General features: G+C 43.6%; 19 non-coding genes across 19 annotated transcripts; 5 read left to right on the forward strand and 14 right to left on the reverse strand.

The window, feature by feature from the left end:
• Positions 1–816: 816 nt before the first annotated feature.
• On the forward strand, positions 817–911 carry TRNAI-UAU (transfer RNA isoleucine (anticodon UAU)). The gene is made up of 2 exons: positions 817–854; positions 876–911. It is a non-coding gene; the product is annotated as a tRNA-Ile (tRNA).
• A 1,499-nt stretch (positions 912–2,410) lies between these two features.
• TRNAT-CGU (transfer RNA threonine (anticodon CGU)) lies at positions 2,411–2,482 on the reverse strand. Its single transcript has one exon. It is a non-coding gene; the product is annotated as a tRNA-Thr (tRNA).
• Positions 2,483–3,028: 546 nt separating this feature from the next.
• TRNAS-GCU (transfer RNA serine (anticodon GCU)) lies at positions 3,029–3,110 on the reverse strand. Its single transcript has one exon. It is a non-coding gene; the product is annotated as a tRNA-Ser (tRNA).
• Positions 3,111–3,797: 687 nt separating this feature from the next.
• On the reverse strand, positions 3,798–3,869 carry TRNAT-UGU (transfer RNA threonine (anticodon UGU)). The gene has a single exon. It is a non-coding gene; the product is annotated as a tRNA-Thr (tRNA).
• A 1,022-nt stretch (positions 3,870–4,891) lies between these two features.
• On the forward strand, positions 4,892–4,986 carry TRNAI-UAU (transfer RNA isoleucine (anticodon UAU)). The gene is made up of 2 exons: positions 4,892–4,929; positions 4,951–4,986. It is a non-coding gene; the product is annotated as a tRNA-Ile (tRNA).
• A 1,499-nt stretch (positions 4,987–6,485) lies between these two features.
• On the reverse strand, positions 6,486–6,557 carry TRNAT-CGU (transfer RNA threonine (anticodon CGU)). Its single transcript has one exon. It is a non-coding gene; the product is annotated as a tRNA-Thr (tRNA).
• A 546-nt stretch (positions 6,558–7,103) lies between these two features.
• TRNAS-GCU (transfer RNA serine (anticodon GCU)) lies at positions 7,104–7,185 on the reverse strand. Its single transcript has one exon. It is a non-coding gene; the product is annotated as a tRNA-Ser (tRNA).
• A 680-nt stretch (positions 7,186–7,865) lies between these two features.
• Positions 7,866–7,937, reverse strand: TRNAT-UGU (transfer RNA threonine (anticodon UGU)). Its single transcript has one exon. It is a non-coding gene; the product is annotated as a tRNA-Thr (tRNA).
• Positions 7,938–8,949: 1,012 nt separating this feature from the next.
• On the forward strand, positions 8,950–9,044 carry TRNAI-UAU (transfer RNA isoleucine (anticodon UAU)). Its single transcript has 2 exons — positions 8,950–8,987; positions 9,009–9,044. It is a non-coding gene; the product is annotated as a tRNA-Ile (tRNA).
• Positions 9,045–10,532: 1,488 nt separating this feature from the next.
• Positions 10,533–10,604, reverse strand: TRNAT-CGU (transfer RNA threonine (anticodon CGU)). Its single transcript has one exon. It is a non-coding gene; the product is annotated as a tRNA-Thr (tRNA).
• Positions 10,605–11,149: 545 nt separating this feature from the next.
• Positions 11,150–11,231, reverse strand: TRNAS-GCU (transfer RNA serine (anticodon GCU)). The gene has a single exon. It is a non-coding gene; the product is annotated as a tRNA-Ser (tRNA).
• A 687-nt stretch (positions 11,232–11,918) lies between these two features.
• TRNAT-UGU (transfer RNA threonine (anticodon UGU)) lies at positions 11,919–11,990 on the reverse strand. Its single transcript has one exon. It is a non-coding gene; the product is annotated as a tRNA-Thr (tRNA).
• Positions 11,991–13,012: 1,022 nt separating this feature from the next.
• TRNAI-UAU (transfer RNA isoleucine (anticodon UAU)) lies at positions 13,013–13,107 on the forward strand. The gene is made up of 2 exons: positions 13,013–13,050; positions 13,072–13,107. It is a non-coding gene; the product is annotated as a tRNA-Ile (tRNA).
• Positions 13,108–14,595: 1,488 nt separating this feature from the next.
• On the reverse strand, positions 14,596–14,667 carry TRNAT-CGU (transfer RNA threonine (anticodon CGU)). Its single transcript has one exon. It is a non-coding gene; the product is annotated as a tRNA-Thr (tRNA).
• Positions 14,668–15,213: 546 nt separating this feature from the next.
• On the reverse strand, positions 15,214–15,295 carry TRNAS-GCU (transfer RNA serine (anticodon GCU)). Its single transcript has one exon. It is a non-coding gene; the product is annotated as a tRNA-Ser (tRNA).
• A 687-nt stretch (positions 15,296–15,982) lies between these two features.
• TRNAT-UGU (transfer RNA threonine (anticodon UGU)) lies at positions 15,983–16,054 on the reverse strand. Its single transcript has one exon. It is a non-coding gene; the product is annotated as a tRNA-Thr (tRNA).
• A 1,017-nt stretch (positions 16,055–17,071) lies between these two features.
• Positions 17,072–17,166, forward strand: TRNAI-UAU (transfer RNA isoleucine (anticodon UAU)). The gene is made up of 2 exons: positions 17,072–17,109; positions 17,131–17,166. It is a non-coding gene; the product is annotated as a tRNA-Ile (tRNA).
• A 1,490-nt stretch (positions 17,167–18,656) lies between these two features.
• On the reverse strand, positions 18,657–18,728 carry TRNAT-CGU (transfer RNA threonine (anticodon CGU)). Its single transcript has one exon. It is a non-coding gene; the product is annotated as a tRNA-Thr (tRNA).
• Positions 18,729–19,274: 546 nt separating this feature from the next.
• On the reverse strand, positions 19,275–19,356 carry TRNAS-GCU (transfer RNA serine (anticodon GCU)). Its single transcript has one exon. It is a non-coding gene; the product is annotated as a tRNA-Ser (tRNA).
• Between the last annotated feature and the right edge of the window lie 461 nt (positions 19,357–19,817).

The following is a 19,817-nucleotide window of genomic DNA, read 5'->3' on the forward strand; positions in this document are numbered from 1 at the left end:
TGAAAAAAACATGTACATGGCAGCAGAGAGACAATATGGATATTACCTTTGCTTTTTTAAATTTCTATCCGGATTCTGGCTCAAAGGGTAGTCAAGCACAGCAGATTGCATTCCTGCCAGTAACACGACAACCTTGTTTGTGTCCTTCTTAATCAACTAACATGCATATTTTCACTTTTGTCTGTATGTTCTTTGAAAGCCAATGGCAATGGTGCTTAGAGCAATGCAGATGTTTAAAAAAGATTTCAAAAGTTAAAATCGACAAAGGTGGGATTCGAAACCACGCGTGTACAGCAGATTAGCAGTCCATCGCCTTAACCACTCGGCCACCTCGTCTACAGGGATTATGTTAGGCATTCAAGTCTTTACAGGTAATAACACAAACATCTTCAAAATAGAACCACAATGCGTTCCTTGTTGAGGTACATCCAGCCGTTTGCAGGAAAACTGCCTCACTTGCTGTTGAGAAAAATTCATCAAAGTCCTGGGGTGTTTATAGGCATCGCCAAGATGACATTGGGAGGTGTTTCAATTGACACGTGTTGAATATGAGGAAGAGCATCATGCTGGCTCCAGTGGCACTGCCTGCAGCATGACAAAAATGTAGAAGGGACATTTGACTGCACCATTGGCTGAACATCAATGGCAAAGTGTATATCAGGCTAAAAGGTAAGCTCCAGTGGCACAATATGGGCATTACAAGGCACCCATAATTTGGTGTCAGCTAAAAAGACAATGCCAGAGCTTGTGGGTGCTTTTGTACACTTGTGTGTGTGTTTGTGGGTGTAGTTTCATGTCGAAAACCAAAACACAGCAGCTCCAGTGGCGCAATCGGTTAGCGCGCGGTACTTATACAGCAGTACATGCAGTGAGCAATGCCGAGGTTGTGAGTTCAAGCCTCACCTGGAGCAACTTTGGAACTTTTTACTAATTCACCTCAAAACTGAATTATTGAACCAATAAATGTTCTGGACATTTTTTGGTTCACCTCAAGGTTTCCTTGATTGTCAGTTAATGTTGTATGACAGCTCCTCTGCCTTTTAGACATGGAATACTCATTGCAAGTTATTTATGGGGTGTTTGCGCTTTAAATACAGCTACGGAGGGTTTTTGAAAATAGAACAGAAAATAAAAAATGTCAACTGTTATTATACTCCATTTTCTGCTGAGCACCACTTACGGAAGACATTTGTAAAGGTAGAAAAAGGGTTACTGGAGTAGGATCCAGGAGACAATATCAACTTACAAAGAATAATGTTGTCTATTTACTGCATTATCGCCTTTGAAGCAAACCTCTGAGAATAAATACCCTTTCACTAATCAGGCAGTCACTTTGATAAAATCAAGCAGAACAAGGATGCTGATAGGAACTCGCCTCATTTGCATATGGGCTAGGGCTTCTGGGAGCCATGAGAATTAGGAGTTGAAGGTTTTGCAGATCGAGATTGCTAAAGGGCTGGGCATTTGCACAGACCTCTCCATGCCTGATTGGTGCCGAAGGTTAGTTGCAAGTGGTCCCCTGCTCACCCTACCTTACACAGGGCCATGCCCAGTTAGGCCCCTCAGGGCTAGGCCCGGCAGGGCTAAGCCCAGCGTTTGTCAGGCGTTCGTCAGGCGAAGTGCCTGGACCCCTGCTCATCATACCTCAGAATCTGGTCTAGCTATTGCAGACATGGGGAATGGTGCTTATATCCCATTGACAGCGCCCACAAGCTGCATACTAATAGCCAATGATGTGTGAATGCGGTCAGGGTAGCAGACATATAGAACAATTGGGTGGGTTCGCTTCCGAACTGGATGCACAGGAGCAGGAGAGAATGGCTGTTGGCGATGTATGCAACTTGCTCTGCATGAACACATCTACCGACCCCTTCCCCTACACACACGGGCACATACACACACACACACACACATAGCCATTGGAGCTATGCAGAGCTAATCAGAAAGATTGGTAATCATTAGAACATGAAAGATATGTGTTCATTTTTTATTAAACTTGTGGACTCCCGCAGAAACGGAGGGACTCACATCTCTAATTGAGGCTTGCTTACCTCTATACAAATGTGTTTGCTGGCTGTCTTTCTTCAACTGGTATGTGCGGTTGTGTCTGTCTTTGTCTTTCAACACGCCTGGCACGTTTACATTATCAAAGAGATGATTGTATGGAGATGGGGAACACCCCTCCGTTGCATTGTGTACTTGAACAGTCTTTTCACCAAAGCAGCTACATGCGACATTGCAAGGTTTTTGTCAGTCTTTGCCTGAAAACATTAGGCCTTCCTCTCGAACTCTATTTCACTCCTTCTGTGGAAGACTTCAATTATGAGGATGCATCCCGTCATAAAAGGTTCTCTGTAGATGGTGCAACTCTGGCTTCTCTTCCCCGTGCTTTTTGAAAATAATCCGCCCGAGGCCCTGATGAGGTTTGAACTCATGACCCCTGGTTTACGAGACCAGTGCTCTGCCACTGAGCTACAAGGCCACCTGCTGCTTGCTCACAGCCAACAACAGAAAGTGCAAAGAAACCATGGGTTTGACCTAGGTAGATCTCCAGGTATATGAATTTCTGGTTGTGTAAAAATGGCTGTATATCTCTGCATGTGTTCAGTACGTCATCATACATCTGATTTGCGAAAGCGTGTGTGCTTATGTTGGTGATACATTGTCGGTATGCGTTTGAGTATGTACTTTTACGGGTATGTATGTATTGAGTAGGATGCTGAACAGGTTCATGAGTTTAGATAGCAGGTCAGAATGATGGCAAAATGAACATGTAAAAGGCAGACAACTAAAAGAAAAAAGAATTTGGGATGTAAGCTTGGGAGTTTACTAACTGCGCTGATTTTGGCTCCTATAATAGTAAAGAATGGAAACCTACGAGGAAAGTCTTTGACTAATTTCATTCTCCGCCTGCACCAATGAACTTATTTTTACATCTCTATTTCCATATCTGTACTCATTCCTGTCTTTCACAGGGAGGTTGAAAGACTTTGGTCTATGTTTAAATGCAGACTATAAAGAAAAAATACGACGAAGGTGGGATTCGAACCTACGCGTGCAGAGCACAATGGATTAGCAGTCCATCGCCTTAACCACTCGGCCACCTCGTCTGTTTGGGAACGGTGCTCGAGTCCCATGCTTAAAGAAGAGATAAAACAATGGTGGTGCAAAGTCAGTGAAAAATAGATCATGTTTGTCATAATAGAAACAAGATCGTTGACTCGTTCTTCCTTACCCGGCCATTGATAGATAAACACATCAAGTTGAAGTTCAGAAAAATATAACAAGAGCTCCTGGAGGGTTCACAACACTAATCCAGAGGAAGGTGCTTGAGCTTCCGTATGGCACACCATTAGTAGTAAAACCAGCATAACGCAAGCTCCAGTTTCCCAGTGTTTGGCATCATTCAACGTTTCCAGCCAAGATCAAAGTTCAGATGCTGCTGCTTCCTGTGATGTCATTGAATTTAAATAGTGAGTGATGGCAATAACCCTTTTCCAATTAAATTTTGCCACATCAACGTCCCTGAAAATAGAGAAAGGCGTGCAACCCAGAACCGCTGTACTGTTCAATAGAGTAAGGGCTTCACCGTGATCATCTGCATCTGTCATCACAAGATTATCAAGGTCTTTTTCTTGAAGAAATTAGGTCCAGAAAGCCGACCTTCCCCACAGACTATTCAGACACCTTGCGCTTGTGGCTTTGTTATAGGCCCGAATCCATTGGTAAAAGGTTGCACAGGTACAATGTGCAATATCAGTTCCTATTCAACAATGTTCAAGAAAATTACCATTTGGAGGCCCTGATGAGGATCGAACTCACGACCCCTGGTTTACAAGACCAGTGCTCTGCCACTGAGCTACAGAGCCCCTCAGGTTACGACGCATAACAGCAACACAACGAGCACACAACATGATGTTTACTGGGTAGACATATTTGAAGGGTGTGTGAGAATGTATGTATATGATTGTGATTTGACCTGTTTTTTTCTGGCCGATTTTTTGAGGAGCAGCTAATTTGTGCGTATTCCGTGCAATTTTAGGGTGACTAATGAGGAGATGTGATGCGTGAAAGTTGAAAAAAACATGTACATGGCAGCAGAGAGACAATATGGATATTACCTTTGCTTTTTTAAATTTCTATCCGGATTCTGGCTCAAAGGGTAGTCAAGCACAGCAGATTGCATTCCTGCCAGTAACACGACAACCTTGTTTGTGTCCTTCTTAATCAACTAACATGCATATTTTCACTTTTGTCTGTATGTTCTTTGAAAGCCAATGGCAATGGTGCTTAGAGCAATGCAGATGTTTAAAAAAGATTTCAAAAGTTAAAATCGACAAAGGTGGGATTCGAAACCACGCGTGTACAGCAGATTAGCAGTCCATCGCCTTAACCACTCGGCCACCTCGTCTACAGGGATTATGTTAGGCATTCAAGTCTTTACAGGTAATAACACAAACATCTTCAAAATAGAACCACAATGCGTTCCTTGTTGAGGTACATCCAGCCGTTTGCAGGAAAACTGCCTCACTTGCTGTTGAGAAAAATTCATCAAAGTCCTGGGGTGTTTATAGGCATCGCCAAGATGACATTGGGAGGTGTTTCAATTGACACGTGTTGAATATGAGGAAGAGCATCATGCTGGCTCCAGTGGCACTGCCTGCAGCATGACAAAAATGTAGAAGGGACATTTGACTGCACCATTGGCTGAACATCAGTGGCAAAGTGTATATCAGGCTAAAAGGTAAGCTCCAGTGGCACAATATGGGCACTACAAGGCACCCATAATTTGGTGTCAGCTAAAAAGACAATGCCAGAGCTTGTGGATGCTTTTGTACACTTGTGTGTGTGTTTGTGGGTGTAGTTTCATGTCGAAAACCAAAACACAGCAGCTCCAGTGGCGCAATCGGTTAGCGCGCGGTACTTATACAGCAGTACATGCAGTGAGCAATGCCGAGGTTGTGAGTTCAAGCCTCACCTGGAGCAACTTTGGAACTTTTTACTAATTCACCTCAAAACTGAATTATTGAACCAATAAATGTTCTGGACATTTTTTGGTTCACCTCAAGGTTTCCCTGATTGTCAGTTAATGTTGTATGACAGCTCCTCTGCCTTTTAGACATGGAATACTCATTGCAAGTTATTTATGGGGTGTTTGCGCTTTAAATACAGCTACGGAGGGTTTTTGAAAATAGAACAGAAAATAAAAAATGTCAACTGTTATTATACTCCATTTTCTGCTGAGCACCACTTACGGAAGACATTTGTAAAGGTAGAAAAAGGGTTACTGGAGTAGGATCCAGGAGACAATATCAACTTACAAAGAATAATGTTGTCTATTTACTGCATTATCGCCTTTGAAGCAAACCTCTGAGAATAAATACCCTTTCACTAATCAGGCAGTCACTTTGATAAAATCAAGCAGAACAAGGATGCTGATAGGAACTCGCCTCATTTGCATATGGGCTAGGGCTTCTGGGAGCCATGAGAATTAGGAGTTGAAGGTTTTGCAGATCGAGATTGCTAAAGGGCTGGGCATTTGCACAGACCTCTCCATGCCTGATTGGTGCCGAAGGTTAGTTGCAAGTGGTCCCCTGCTCACCCTACCTTACACAGGGCCATGCCCAGTTAGGCCCCTCAGGGCTAGGCCCGGCAGGGCTAAGCCCAGCGTTTGTCAGGCGTTCGTCAGGCGAAGTGCCTGGACCCCTGCTCATCATACCTCAGAATCTGGTCTAGCTATTGCAGACATGGGGAATGGTGCTTATATCCCATTGACAGCGCCCACAAGCTGCATACTAATAGCCAATGATGTGTGAATGCGGTCAGGGTAGCAGACATATAGAACAATTGGGTGGGTTCGCTTCCGAACTGGATGCACAGGAGCAGGAGAGAATGGCTGTTGGCGATGTATGCAACTTGCTCTGCGTGAACACATCTACCAACCCCTTCCCCTACACACACGGGCACATACACACACACACACACACATAGCCATTGGAGCTATGCAGAGCTAATCAGAAAGATTGGTAATCATTAGAACATGAAAGATATGTGTTCATTTTTTATTAAACTTGTGGACTCCCGCAGAAACGGAGGGACTCACATCTCTAATTGAGGCTTGCTTACCTCTATACAAATGTGTTTGCTGGCTGTCTTTCTTCAACTGGTATGTGCGGTTGTGTCTGTCTTTGTCTTTCAACACGCCTGGCACGTTTACATTATCAAAGAGATGATTGTATGGAGATGGGGAACACCCCTCCGTTGCATTGTGTACTTGAACAGTCTTTTCACCAAAGCAGCTACATGCGACATTGCAAGGTTTTTGTCAGTCTTTGCCTGAAAACATTAGGCCTTCCTCTCGAACTCTATTTCACTCCTTCTGTGGAAGACTTCAATTATGAGGATGCATCCCGTCATAAAAGGTTCTCTGTAGATGGTGCAACTCTGGCTTCTCTTACCCGTGCTTTTTGAAAATAATCCGCCCGAGGCCCTGATGAGGTTTGAACTCATGACCCCTGGTTTACGAGACCAGTGCTCTGCCACTGAGCTACAAGGCCACCTGCTGCTTGCTCACAGCCAACAACAGAAAGTGCAAAGAAACCATGGGTTTTACCTAGGTAGATCTCCAGGTATATGAATTTCTGGTTGTGTAAAAATGGCTGTATATCTCTGCATGTGTTCAGTACGTCATCATACATCTGATTTGCGAAAGCGTGTGTGCTTATGTTGGTGATACATTGTCGGTATGCGTTTGGGTATGTACTTTTACGGGTATGTATGTATTGAGTAGGATGCTGAACAGGTTCATGAGTTTAGATAGCAGGTCAGAATGATGGCAAAATGAACATGTAAAAGGCAGACAACTAAAAGAAAAAAGAATTTGGGATGTAAGCTTGGGAGTTTACTAACTGCGCTGATTTTGGCTCCTATAATAGTAAAGAATGGAAACCTACGAGGAAAGTCTTTGACTAATTTCATTCTCCGCCTGCACCAATGAACTTATTTTTACATCTCTATTTCCATATCTGTACTCATTCCTGTCTTTCACAGGGAGGTTGAAAGACTTTGGTCTATGTTTAAATGCAGACTATAAAGAAAAAATACGACGAAGGTGGGATTCGAACCCACGCGTGCAGAGCACAATGGATTAGCAGTCCATCGCCTTAACCACTCGGCCACCTTGTCTGTTTGGGAACGGTGCTCGAATCCCATGCTTAAAGAAGAGATAAAACAATGGTGGTGCAAAGTCAGTGAAAAATAGATCATGTTTGTCATAATAGAAACAAGATCGTTGACTCGTTCTTCCTTACCCGGCCATTGATAGATAAACACATCAAGTTGAAGTTCAGAAAAATATAACAAGAGCTCCTGGAGGGTTCACAACACTAATCCAGAGGAAGGTGCTTGAGCTTCCGTATGGCACACCATTAGCAGTAAAACCAGCATAACGCAAGCTCCAGTTTCCCAGTGTTTGGCATCATTCAACGTTTCCAGCCAAGATCAAAGTTCAGATGCTGCTGCTTCCTGTGATGTCATTGAATTTAAATAGTGAGTGATGGCAATAACCCTTTTCCAATTAAATTTTGCCACATCAACGTCCCTGAAAATAGAGAAAGGCGTGCAACCCAGAACCGCTGTACTGTTCAATAGAGTAAGGGCTTCACCGTGATCATCTGCATCTGTCATCACAAGATTATCAAGGTCTTTTTCTTGAAGAAATTAGGTCCAGAAAGCCGACCTTCCCCACAGACTATTCAGACACCTTGCGCTTGTGGCTTTGTTATAGGCCCGAATCCATTGGTAAAAGGTTGCACAGGTACAATATCAGTTCCTATTCAACAATGTTCAAGAAAATTACCATTTGGAGGCCCTGATGAGGATCGAACTCACGACCCCTGGTTTACAAGACCAGTGCTCTGCCACTGAGCTACAGAGCCCCTCAGGTTACGACGCATAACAGCAACACAACGAGCACACAACATGATGTTTACTGGGTAGACATATTTGAAGGGTGTGTGAGAATGTATGTATATGATTGTGATTTGACCTGTTTTTTTCTGGCCGATTTTTTGAGGAGCAGCTAATTTGTGCGTATTCCGTGCAATTTTAGGGTGACTAATGAGGAGATGTGATGCGTGAAAGTTGAAAAAAACATGTACATGGCAGCAGAGAGACAATATGGATATTACCTTTGCTTTTTTAAATTTCTATCCGGATTCTGGCTCAAAGGGTAGTCAAGCACAGCAGATTGCATTCCTGCCAGTAACACGACAACCTTGTTTGTGTCCTTCTTAATCAACTAACATGCATATTTTCACTTTTGTCTGTATGTTCTTTGAAAGCCAATGGCAATGGTGCTTAGAGCAATGCAGATGTTTTCAAAAGTTAAAATCGACAAAGGTGGGATTCGAAACCACGCGTGTACAGCAGATTAGCAGTCCATCGCCTTAACCACTCGGCCACCTCGTCTACAGGGATTATGTTAGGCATTCAAGTCTTTACAGGTAATAACACAAACATCTTCAAAATAGAACCACAATGCGTTCCTTGTTGAGGTACATCCAGCCGTTTGCAGGAAAACTGCCTCACTTGCTGTTGAGAAAAATTCATCAAAGTCCTGGGGTGTTTATAGGCATCGCCAAGATGACATTGGGAGGTGTTTCAATTGACACGTGTTGAATATGAGGAAGAGCATCATGCTGGCTCCAGTGGCACTGCCTGCAGCATGACAAAAATGTAGAAGAGACATTTGACTGCACCATTGGCTGAACATCAGTGGCAAAGTGTATATCAGGCTAAAAGGTAAGCTCCAGTGGCACAATATGGGCACTACAAGGCACCCATAATTTGGTGTCAGCTAAAAAGACAATGCCAGAGCTTGTGGGTGCTTTTGTACACTTGTGTGTGTGTTTGTGGGTGTAGTTTCATGTCGAAAACCAAAACACAGCAGCTCCAGTGGCGCAATCGGTTAGCGCGCGGTACTTATACAGCAGTACATGCAGTGAGCAATACCGAGGTTGTGAGTTCAAGCCTCACCTGGAGCAACTTTGGAACTTTTTACTAATTCACCTCAAAACTGAATTATTGAACCAATAAATGTTCTGGACATTTTTTGGTTCACCTCAAGGTTTCCTTGATTGTCAGTTAATGTTGTATGACAGCTCCTCTGCCTTTTAGACATGGAATACTCATTGCAAGTTATTTATGGGGTGTTTGCGCTTTAAATACAGCTACGGAGGGTTTTTGAAAATAGAACAGAAAATAAAAAATGTCAACTGTTATTATACTCCATTTTCTGCTGAGCACCACTTACGGAAGACATTTGTAAAGGTAGAAAAAGGGTTACTGGAGTAGGATCCAGGAGACAATATCAACTTACAAAGAATAATGTTGTCTATTTACTGCATTATCGCCTTTGAAGCAAACCTCTGAGAATAAATACCCTTTCACTAATCAGGCAGTCACTTTGATAAAATCAAGCAGAACAAGGATGCTGATAGGAACTCGCCTCATTTGCATATGGGCTAGGGCTTCTGGGAGCCATGAGAATTAGGAGTTGAAGGTTTTGCAGATCGAGATTGCTAAAGGGCTGGGCATTTGCACAGACCTCTCCATGCCTGATTGGTGCCGAAGGTTAGTTGCAAGTGGTCCCCTGCTCACCCTACCTTACACAGGGCCATGCCCAGTTAGGCCCCTCAGGGCTAGGCCCGGCAGGGCTAAGCCCGGCGTTCGTCAGGCGAAGTGCCTGGACCCCTGCTCATCATACCTCAGAATCTGGTCTAGCTATTGCAGACATGGGGAATGGTGCTTATATCCCATTGACAGCGCCCACAAGCTGCATACTAATAGCCAATGATGTGTGAATGCGGTCAGGGTAGCAGACATATAGAACAATTGGGTGGGTTCGCTTCCGAACTGGATGCACAGGAGCAGGAGAGAATGGCTGTTGGCGATGTATGCAACTTGCTCTGCGTGAACACATCTACCGACCCCTTCCCCTACACACACGGGCACATACACACACACACACACACATAGCCATTGGAGCTATGCAGAGCTAATCAGAAAGATTGGTAATCATTAGAACATGAAAGATATGTGTTCATTTTTTATTAAACTTGTGGACTCCCGCAGAAACGGAGGGACTCACATCTCTAATTGAGGCTTGCTTACCTCTATACAAATGTGTTTGCTGGCTGTCTTTCTTCAACTGGTATGTGCGGTTGTGTCTGTCTTTGTCTTTCAACACGCCTGGCACGTTTACATTATCAAAGAGATGATTGTATGGAGATGGGGAACACCCCTCCGTTGCATTGTGAACTTGAACAGTCTTTTCACCAAAGCAGCTACATGCGACATTGCAAGGTTTTTGTCAGTCTTTGCCTGAAAACATTAGGCCTTCCTCTCGAACTCTATTTCACTCCTTCTGTGGAAGACTTCAATTATGAGGATGCATCCCGTCATAAAAGGTTCTCTGTAGATGGTGCAACTCTGGCTTCTCTTCCCCGTGCTTTTTGAAAATAATCCGCCCGAGGCCCTGATGAGGTTTGAACTCATGACCCCTGGTTTACGAGACCAGTGCTCTGCCACTGAGCTACAAGGCCACCTGCTGCTTGCTCACAGCCAACAACAGAAAGTGCAAAGAAACCATGGGTTTTACCTAGGTAGATCTCCAGGTATATGAATTTCTGGTTGTGTAAAAATGGCTGTATATCTCTGCATGTGTTCAGTACGTCATCATACATCTGATTTGCGAAAGCGTGTGTGCTTATGTTGGTGATACATTGTCGGTATGCGTTTGAGTATGTACTTTTACGGGTATGTATGTATTGAGTAGGATGCTGAAAGGTTCATGAGTTTAGATAGCAGGTCAGAATGATGGCAAAAGGAACATGTAAAAGGCAGACAACTAAAAGAAAAAAGAATTTGGGATGTAAGCTTGGGAGTTTACTAACTGTGCTGATTTTGGCTCCTATAATAGTAAAGAATGGAAACCTACGAGGAAAGTCTTTGACTAATTTCATTCTCCGCCTGCACCAATGAACTTATTTTTACATCTCTATTTCCATATCTGTACTCATTCCTGTCTTTCACAGGGAGGTTGAAAGACTTTGGTCTATGTTTAAATGCAGACTATAAAGAAAAAATACGACGAAGGTGGGATTCGAACCCACGCGTGCAGAGCACAATGGATTAGCAGTCCATCGCCTTAACCACTCGGCCACCTCGTCTGCTTGGGAACGGTGCTCGAGTCCCATGCTCAAAGAAGAGATAAAACAATGGTGGTGCAAAGTCAGTGAAAAATAGATCATGTTTGTCATAATAGAAACAAGATCGTTGACTCGTTCTTCCTTACCCGGCCATTGATAGATAAACACATCAAGTTGAAGTTCAGAAAAATATAACAAGAGCTCCTGGAGGGTTCACAACACTAATCCAGAGGAAGGTGCTTGAGCTTCCGTATGGCACACCATTAGTAGTAAAACCAGCATAACGCAAGCTCCAGTTTCCCAGTGTTTGGCATCATTCAACGTTTCCAGCCAAGATCAAAGTTCAGATGCTGCTGCTTCCTGTGATGTCATTGAATTTAAATAGTGAGTGATGGCAATAACCCTTTTCCAATTAAATTTTGCCACATCAACGTCCCTGAAAATAGAGAAAGGCGTGCAACCCAGAACCGCTGTACTGTTCAATAGAGTAAGGGCTTCACCGTGATCATCTGCATCTGTCATCACAAGATTATCAAGGTCTTTTTCTTGAAGAAATTAGGTCCAGAAAGCCGACCTTCCCCACAGACTATTCAGACACCTTGCGCTTGTGGCTTTGTTATAGGCCCGAATCCATTGGTAAAAGGTTGCACAGGTACAATGTGCAATATCAGTTCCTATTCAACAATGTTCAAGAAAATTACCATTTGGAGGCCCTGATGAGGATCGAACTCACGACCCCTGGTTTACAAGACCAGTGCTCTGCCACTGAGCTACAGAGCCCCTCAGGTTACGACGCATAACAGCAACACAACGAGCACACAACATGATGTTTACTGGGTAGACATATTTGAAGGGTGTGTGAGAATGTATGTATATGATTGTGATTTGACCTGTTTTTTTCTGGCCGATTTTTTGAGGAGCAGCTAATTTGTGCGTATTCCGTGCAATTTTAGGGTGACTAATGAGGAGATGTGATGCGTGAAAGTTGAAAAAAACATGTACATGGCAGCAGAGAGACAATATGGATATTACCTTTGCTTTTTTAAATTTCTATCCGGATTCTGGCTCAAAGGGTAGTCAAGCACAGCAGATTGCATTCCTGCCAGTAACACGACAACCTTGTTTGTGTCCTTCTTAATCAACTAACATGCATATTTTCACTTTTGTCTGTATGTTCTTTGAAAGCCAATGGCAATGGTGCTTAGAGCAATGCAGATGTTTAAAAAAGATTTCAAAAGTTAAAATCGACAAAGGTGGGATTCAAAACCACGCGTGTACAGCAGATTAGCAGTCCATCGCCTTAACCACTCGGCCACCTCGTCTACAGGGATTATGTTAGGCATTCAAGTCTTTACAGGTAATAACACAAACATCTTCAAAATAGAACCACAATGCGTTCCTTGTTGAGGTACATCCAGCCGTTTGCAGGAAAACTGCCTCACTTGCTGTTGAGAAAAATTCATCAAAGTCCTGGGGTGTTTATAGGCATCGCCAAGATGACATTGGGAGGTGTTTCAATTGACACGTGTTGAATATGAGGAAGAGCATCATGCTGGCTCCAGTGGCACTGCCTGCAGCATGACAAAAATGTAGAAGGGACATTTGACTGCACCATTGGCTGAACATCAGTGGCAAAGTGTATATCAGGCTAAAAGGTAAGCTCCAGTGGCACAATATGGGCACTACAAGGCACCCATAATTTGGTGTCAGCTAAAAAGACAATGCCAGAGCTTGTGGGTGCTTTTGTACACTTGTGTGTGTGTTTGTGGGTGTAGTTTCATGTCGAAAACCAAAACACAGCAGCTCCAGTGGCGCAATCGGTTAGCGCGCGGTACTTATACAGCAGTACATGCAGTGAGCAATGCCGAGGTTGTGAGTTCAAGCCTCACCTGGAGCAACTTTGGAACTTTTTACTAATTCACCTCAAAACTGAATTATTGAACCAATAAATGTTCTGGACATTTTTTGGTTCACCTCAAGGTTTCCTTGATTGTCAGTTAATGTTGTATGACAGCTCCTCTGCCTTTTAGACATGGAATACTCATTGCAAGTTATTTATGGGGTGTTTGCGCTTTAAATACAGCTACGGAGGGTTTTTGAAAATAGAACAGAAAATAAAAAATGTCAACTGTTATTATACTCCATTTTCTGCTGAGCACCACTTACGGAAGACATTTGTAAAGGTAGAAAAAGGGTTACTGGAGTAGGATCCAGGAGACAATATCAACTTACAAAGAATAATGTTGTCTATTTACTGCATTATCGCCTTTGAAGCAAACCTCTGAGAATAAATACCCTTTCACTAATCAGGCAGTCACTTTGATAAAATCAAGCAGAACAAGGATGCTGATAGGAACTCGCCTCATTTGCATATGGGCTAGGGCTTCTGGGAGCCATGAGAATTAGGAGTTGAAGGTTTTGCAGATCGAGATTGCTAAAGGGCTGGGCATTTGCACAGACCTCTCCATGCCTGATTGGTGCCGAAGGTTAGTTGCAAGTGGTCCCCTGCTCACCCTACCTTACACAGGGCCATGCCCAGTTAGGCCCCTCAGGGCTAGGCCCGGCAGGGCTAAGCCCGGCGTTCGTCAGGCGAAGTGCCTGGACCCCTGCTCATCATACCTCAGAATCTGGTCTAGCTATTGCAGACATGGGGAATGGTGCTTATATCCCATTGACAGCGCCCACAAGCTGCATACTAATAGCCAATGATGTGTGAATGCGGTCAGGGTAGCAGACATATAGAACAATTGGGTGGGTTCGCTTCCGAACTGGATGCACAGGAGCAGGAGAGAATGGCTGTTGGCGATGTATGCAACTTGCTCTGCGTGAACACATCTACCGACCCCTTCCCCTACACACACGGGCACATACACACACACACACACACATAGCCATTGGAGCTATGCAGAGCTAATCAGAAAGATTGGTAATCATTAGAACATGAAAGATATGTGTTCATTTTTTATTAAACTTGTGGACTCCCGCAGAAACGGAGGGACTCACATCTCTAATTGAGGCTTGCTTACCTCTATACAAATGTGTTTGCTGGCTGTCTTTCTTCAACTGGTATGTGCGGTTGTGTCTGTCTTTGTCTTTCAACACGCCTGGCACGTTTACATTATCAAAGAGATGATTGTATGGAGATGGGGAACACCCCTCCGTTGCATTGTGAACTTGAACAGTCTTTTCACCAAAGCAGCTACATGCGACATTGCAAGGTTTTTGTCAGTCTTTGCCTGAAAACATTAGGCCTTCCTCTCGAACTCTATTTCACTCCTTCTGTGGAAGACTTCAATTATGAGGATGCATCCCGTCATAAAAGGTTCTCTGTAGATGGTGCAACTCTGGCTTCTCTTCCCCGTGCTTTTTGAAAATAATCCGCCCGAGGCCCTGATGAGGTTTGAACTCATGACCCCTGGTTTACGAGACCAGTGCTCTGCCACTGAGCTACAAGGCCACCTGCTGCTTGCTCACAGCCAACAACAGAAAGTGCAAAGAAACCATGGGTTTTACCTAGGTAGATCTCCAGGTATATGAATTTCTGGTTGTGTAAAAATGGCTGTATATCTCTGCATGTGTTCAGTACGTCATCATACATCTGATTTGCGAAAGCGTGTGTGCTTATGTTGGTGATACATTGTCGGTATGCGTTTGAGTATGTACTTTTACGGGTATGTATGTATTGAGTAGGATGCTGAACAGGTTCATGAGTTTAGATAGCAGGTCAGAATGATGGCAAAAGGAACATGTAAAAGGCAGACAACTAAAAGAAAAAAGAATTTGGGATGTAAGCTTGGGAGTTTACTAACTGCGCTGATTTTGGCTCCTATAATAGTAAAGAATGGAAACCTACGAGGAAAGTCTTTGACTAATTTCATTCTCCGCCTGCACCAATGAACTTATTTTTACATCTCTATTTCCATATCTGTACTCATTCCTGTCTTTCACAGGGAGGTTGAAAGACTTTGGTCTATGTTTAAATGCAGACTATAAAGAAAAAATACGACGAAGGTGGGATTCGAACCCACGCGTGCAGAGCACAATGGATTAGCAGTCCATCGCCTTAACCACTCGGCCACCTCGTCTGTTTGGGAACGGTGTTCGAGTCCCATGCTTAAAGAAGAGATAAAACAATGGTGGTGCAAAGTCAGTGAAAAATAGATCATGTTTGTCATAATAGAAACAAGATCGTTGACTCGTTCTTCCTTACCCGGCCATTGATAGATAAACACATCAAGTTGAAGTTCAGAAAAATATAACAAGAGCTCCTGGAGGGTTCACAACACTAATCCAGAGGAAGGTGCTTGAGCTTCCGTATGGCACACCATTAGTAGTAAAACCAGCATAACGCAAGCTCCAGTTTCCCAGTGTTTGGCATCATTCAACGTTTCCAGCCAAGATCAAAGTTCAGATGCTGCTGCTTCCTGTGATGTCATTGAATTTAAATAGTGAGTGATGGCAATAACCCTTTTCCAATTAAATTTTGCCACATCAACGTCCCTGAAAATAGAGAAAGGCGTGCAACCCAGAACCGCTGTACTGTTCAATAGAGTAAGGGCTTCACCGTGATCATCTGCATCTGTCATCACAAGATTATCAAGGTCTTTTTCTTGAAGAAATTAGGTCCAGAAAGCCGACCTTCCCCACAGACTATTCAGACACCTTGCGCTTGTGGCTTTGTTATAGGCCCGAATCCATTGGTAAAAGGTTGCACAGGTACAATGTGCAATATCAGTTCCTATTCAACAATGTTCAAGAAAATTACCATTTGGAGGCCCTGATGAGGATCGAACTCACGACCCCTGGTTTACAAGACCAGTGCTCTGCCACTGAGCTACAGAGCCCCTCAGGATACATAACAGCAACACAACGAGCACACAACATGATGTTTACTGGGTAGACATATTTGAAGGGTGTGTGAGAATGTATGTATATGATTGTGATTTGACCTGTTTTTTTCTGGCCGATTTTTTGAGGAGCAGCTAATTTGTGCGTATTCCGTGCAATTTTAGGGTGACTAATGAGGAGATGTGATGCGTGAAAGTTGAAAAAAACATGTACATGGCAGCAGAGAGACAATATGGATATTACCTTTGCTTTTTTAAATTTCTATCCGGATTCTGGCTCAAAGGGTAGTCAAGCACAGCAGATTGCATTCCTGCCAGTAACACGACAACCTTGTTTGTGTCCTTCTTAATCAACTAACATGCATATTTTCACTTTTGTCTGTATGTTCTTTGAAAGCCAATGGCAATGGTGCTTAGAGCAATGCAGATGTTTAAAAAAGATTTCAAAAGTTAAAATCGACAAAGGTGGGATTCGAAACCACGCGTGTACAGCAGATTAGCAGTCCATCGCCTTAACCACTCGACCACCTCATCTACAGGGATTATGTTAGGCATTCAAGTCTTTACAGGTAATAACACAAACATCTTCAAAATAGAACCACAATGCGTTCCTTGTTGAGGTACATCCAGCCGTTTGCAGGAAAACTGCCTCACTTGCTGTTGAGAAAAATTCATCAAAGTCCTGGGGTGTTTACAGGCATCGCCAAGATGACATTGGGAGGTGTTTCAATTGACACGTGTTGAATATGAGGAAGAGCATCATGCTGGCTCCAGTGGCACTGCCTGCAGCATGACAAAAATGTAGAAGGGACATTTGACTGCACCATTGGCTGAACATCAGTGGCAAAGTGTATATCAGGCTAAAAGGTAAGCTCCAGTGGCACAATATGGGCACTACAAGGCACCCATAATTTGGTGTCAGCTAAAAAGACAATGCCAGAGCTTGTGGGTGCTTTTGTACACTTGTGTGTGTGTTTGTGGGTGTAGTTTCATGTCGAAAACCAAAACACAGCAGCTCCAGTGGCGCAATCGGTTAGCGCGCGGTACTTATACAGCAGTACATGCAGTGAGCAATGCCGAGGTTGTGAGTTCAAGCCTCACCTGGAGCAACTTTGGAACTTTTTACTAATTCACCTCAAAACTGAATTATTGAACCAATAAATGTTCTGGACATTTTTTGGTTCACCTCAAGGTTTCCTTGATTGTCAGTTAATGTTGTATGACAGCTCCTCTGCCTTTTAGACATGGAATACTCATTGCAAGTTATTTATGGGGTGTTTGCGCTTTAAATACAGCTACGGAGGGTTTTTGAAAATAGAACAGAAAATAAAAAATGTCAACTGTTATTATACTCCATTTTCTGCTGAGCACCACTTACGGAAGACATTTGTAAAGGTAGAAAAAGGGTTACTGGAGTAGGATCCAGGAGACAATATCAACTTACAAAGAATAATGTTGTCTATTTACTGCATTATCGCCTTTGAAGCAAACCTCTGAGAATAAATACCCTTTCACTAACCAGGCAGTCACTTTGATAAAATCAAGCAGAACAAGGATGCTGATAGGAACTCGCCTCATTTGCATATGGGCTAGGGCTTCTGGGAGCCATGAGAATTAGGAGTTGAAGGTTTTGCAGATCGAGATTGCTAAAGGGCTGGGCATTTGCACAGACCTCTCCATGCCTGATTGGTGCCGAAGGTTAGTTGCAAGTGGTCCCCTGCTCACCCTACCTTACACAGGGCCATGCCCAGTTAGGCCCCTCAGGGCTAGGCCCGGCAGGGCTAAGCCCGGCGTTCGTCAGGCGAAGTGCCTGGACCCCTGCTCATCATACCTCAGAATCTGGTCTAGCTATTGCAGACATGGGGAATGGTGCTTATATCCCATTGACAGCGCCCACAAGCTGCATACTAATAGCCAATGATGTGTGAATGCGGTCAGGGTAGCAGACATATAGAACAATTGGGTGGGTTCGCTTCCGAACTGGATGCACAGGAGCAGGAGAGAATGGCTGTTGGCGATGTATGCAACTTGCTCTGCGTGAACACATCTACCGACCCCTTCCCCTACACACACGGGCACATACACACACACACACACACACATAGCCATTGGAGCTATGCAGAGCTAATCAGAAAGATTGGTAATCATTAGAACATGAAAGATATGTGTTCATTTTTTAATAAACTTGTGGACTCCCGCAGAAACGGAGGGACTCACATCTCTAATTGAGGCTTGCTTACCTCTATACAAATGTGTTTGCTGGCTGTCTTTCTTCAACTGGTATGTGCGGTTGTGTCTGTCTTTGTCTTTCAACACGCCTGGCACGTTTACATTATCAAAGAGATGATTGTATGGAGATGGGGAACACCCCTCCGTTGCATTGTGAACTTGAACAGTCTTTTCACCAAAGCAGCTACATGCGACATTGCAAGGTTTTTGTCAGTCTTTGCCTGAAAACATTAGGCCTTCCTCTCGAACTCTATTTCACTCCTTCTGTGGAAGACTTCAATTATGAGGATGCATCCCGTCATAAAAGGTTCTCTGTAGATGGTGCAACTCTGGCTTCTCTTCCCCGTGCTTTTTGAAAATAATCCGCCCGAGGCCCTGATGAGGTTTGAACTCATGACCCCTGGTTTACGAGACCAGTGCTCTGCCACTGAGCTACAAGGCCACCTGCTGCTTGCTCACAGCCAACAACAGAAAGTGCAAAGAAACCATGGGTTTTACCTAGGTAGATCTCCAGGTATATGAATTTCTGGTTGTGTAAAAATGGCTGTATATCTCTGCATGTGTTCAGTACGTCATCATACATCTGATTTGCGAAAGCGTGTGTGCTTATGTTGGTGATACATTGTCGGTATGCGTTTGAGTATGTACTTTTACGGGTATGTATGTATTGAGTAGGATGCTGAACAGGTTCATGAGTTTAGATAGCAGGTCAGAATGATGGCAAAAGGAACATGTAAAAGGCAGACAACTAAAAGAAAAAAGAATTTGGGATGTAAGCTTGGGAGTTTACTAACTGCGCTGATTTTGGCTCCTATAATAGTAAAGAATGGAAACCTACGAGGAAAGTCTTTGACTAATTTCATTCTCCGCCTGCACCAATGAACTTATTTTTACATCTCTATTTCCATATCTGTACTCATTCCTGTCTTTCACAGGGAGGTTGAAAGACTTTGGTCTATGTTTAAATGCAGACTATAAAGAAAAAATACGACGAAGGTGGGATTCGAACCCACGCGTGCAGAGCACAATGGATTAGCAGTCCATCGCCTTAACCACTCGGCCACCTCGTCTGTTTGGGAACGGTGCTCGAGTCCCATGCTTAAAGAATAGATAAAACAATGGTGGTGCAAAGTCAGTGAAAAATAGATCATGTTTGTCATAATAGAAACAAGATCGTTGACTCGTTCTTCCTTACCCGGCCATTGATAGATAAACACATCAAGTTGAAGTTCAGAAAAATATAACAAGAGCTCCTGGAGGGTTCACAACACTAATCCAGAGGAAGGTGCTTGAGCTTCCGTATGGCACACCATTAGTAGTAAAACCAGCATAACGCAAGCTCCAGTTTCCCAGTGTTTGGCATCATTCAACGTTTCCAGCCAAGATCAAAGTTCAGATGCTGCTGCTTCCTGTGATGTCATTGAATTTAAATAGTGAGTGATGGCAATAACCCTTTTCCAATTAAATTTTGCCACATCAACGTCCCTGAAAATAGAGAAAGGCGTGCAACCCAGAACCGCTGTACTGTTCA

Source organism: Ambystoma mexicanum, chromosome 13 (genome assembly GCF_040938575.1).
Source record: "Ambystoma mexicanum isolate Mex_15411 chromosome 13, UKY_AmexF1_1, whole genome shotgun sequence".
Lineage (NCBI taxonomy): Eukaryota > Metazoa > Chordata > Amphibia > Caudata > Ambystomatidae > Ambystoma > Ambystoma mexicanum.